Consider the following 2744-nt stretch of genomic DNA (forward strand, 5'->3'; position numbering starts at 1 on the left):
ATGCTTATTTGCACATTTGTTAATTTATAGTGAGCCAATGCGATTGTACCATGTTGAGCCAAGATTCCAGGTCCCATCTAGTATTGCAACATGATTCCACCATATCACACCACTAACCACATTCCCAGTTGCCAATTTCTAGTGGCTTGGTGCGATAACATGCATCGCGCCAGGGCCGAAAATTAGGTTTTTTAGTACAAATTTTTTAAGTTGTTCTTATGGGTAAATGGGTATTTTTTTCATGACCCTAATCAGTCTAAATACAAAATTTACCCTTAAATAACCCATTATCTCATCATTTATTCACTTTATTAAAAGATTAAGTCATTGTCTCTCAAAAGGGGCTAAACATTAGCTTCAAAAAAACTAGAGCAAAAATCAAGAGTCTCTCCAAGAACCTTCAAGAATTAAAAATACAAGGTATGTTAGATGTTCATCTATGGGTTCCTTTCACCCATAGAGTCCACAAGTCCATTTTCAAAATACAAGATTGTTGAATTATGAACTTCCATGCTTGAATTGAATTGAATTCATGTTTATGTTATTGTTGGGTTTTACTCTATGATTAAATTACATGCTTTTGTGAAATAAATCATTGTATGTGTTGAATTACATGATCTTCATGATAAACCCTTCAATTTGCAACTTGATTGATGTAGCCATGATAACTATATGTTTTGATTATTGTATAACGTAAGCATACTCCCCGTGTGTCTGATAAATTGCCTATGTGAATGATATAGTTCCATTATAGCATGATAGCATGTATTCCCCATTAATATATAAGTAGATGCATTACAAGTGTTTGATTAAATGCCTCCAGGAGTGAACTATGAAAAAATATACATTGTTATGATTTTCAAGAGTATATTGTGCTTTATTTTCATGTCATCGAGTCCTGGGGGTATTTAATACCCAAAAATTTAGCTGTGTGCTGTGTGCCGAGAGCCAGTGTTAGTTATAGAATCTCAGTTATGTCACGATCAATAGTACTCTCGGTCAGTTAAGAACTCAGTAAAACTCAGTTAGTTATCAAACTCAGGAAAACTCAGTAAGCTCTGTATCTCTCCAGTCCAGTTCAGTATACTCAGTTCATTGTCTTTCAGTTGGGAGTAGAATTCAGCACCGAGTGAACCCAAGGATAGGGGCTCACTTACCAGTAGAGGATGTGATCCTTAGAAGAAATTTTTGCATTCCAGAACTATGTAGCCATCGTAGGTTGAGACATCAAACTTTCCAGCTGAGGGTTAATGAGATGTTTTAACCTGCCAGATGAGGGTTCCACCATTCTTATTAGAGTACCTATCAAATAAGGATAACTCTTCAGTGTCTTTTCCCATGGCATGGTACTGACACCCTTCCAACTAGGTCATAAGTTAGACCTCAACCCATTTATCTTATTTGGGGCATGTCGGTTAGATAATTACCTCCCACAGTCTCAGTTTAAGTCTTTAGAATAGAACTCAGTTTAGTTCTACAAAATCAAAAATGTCAGATATAGTCAACCAGTATCAGTAAATTAATTATTAGTAACTTCAAATATCAGTTACTTAGTATTAAAATTAGGACTTAGCTTTAGACAAGCTTAGTCACATTATTTATTTATATGCACATTAGTGCATACTTAGTGTTTACAGAAGAATCAGTTATCTATGTACTCTCATGTTCAGTTACTTTATATCATATAGTTAGTTATTGTTCATGCATATGAACCCTTGCATTCAGCCTTACCTCATCTAGCATCCTAGTATATTCCGCGACTAACGCCTACTCTTTTTTTGCGCTATGATGTCTCATATCAATGGTTCAGATGCTCAAGTCCTCGACCATGAATAAATAGATTCAGAATTAGCCAGAAGTAATAGATTAGAAGTGAGTCCTTATTATTCTAGGGTATTTTTTATTTTATTATTTAGTAGACTCAGTATTTTAGTAGATGAAGTTAGTTGGGGGATTGTCCCATCAACTCCACTTTCAAACAATTTCTGTTAGAGGCTTTTTAGACTAATTTTCAAACAATGTTCAGTTTTATAGATTTTTATTTCATTTGATACACTTTATTAGTAATTAAAGATTTTGAACCTTATGGTGTTTCAGCCTCTTTTTGCATATCTATTATAGCATCATTTTTAGTGCTCATAGCAGATATCAGTCATGGGTTAGCTTGTGGTCCTTTGGGGTCGTAAGCACCCTCTAATGTTCAGGGTATAGAATCAGGGTATTACAAACTTCTCATAAGAGACTAAGGTTCAACAGTGTCCTAGAAAGTCTGAAACCCTCATCAAGTAGAGTCTTATGCATGGGTGTATAGCGAGCCACACTTATGGACAGGAGGCTATGAGATGTTTTAGGAAATAGTTTCCCTTCTTTCAGTATTCATGTCATGTGAGTGAGCATGATCTAAAGTTAAACTCTTAGTGTAATCTGTTTCCTTCTTTTCATTTACAGAACATGCCTCTCAAAAGGACTAGCAAAAGGGGAACCTAAAACCAATCATCACCTCAACCCATTTAGGCAGATCCTCTGGATGAGCATGTCTCCCAAGCAGAATTTAGACTTGCATTTACTACTCTAGCTAACTTTGTAGCAGCTCAGAATAAACGGCCAATTGTTATTCTGACCAATCCAGTGGCCAATGTTGTTGCAGCCAGGATTTGGTACTTCACTCGAAAGAATCCCCCTATTCTCTAGATATAATCCAGAAGAGGATCCACAAGAGTTCCTCGATCAAGTTTAGAAAGTTA

Source organism: Capsicum annuum, chromosome 9 (genome assembly GCF_002878395.1).
Source record: "Capsicum annuum cultivar UCD-10X-F1 chromosome 9, UCD10Xv1.1, whole genome shotgun sequence".
In the NCBI taxonomy this organism is placed as follows: Eukaryota; Viridiplantae; Streptophyta; class Magnoliopsida; order Solanales; family Solanaceae; genus Capsicum; species Capsicum annuum.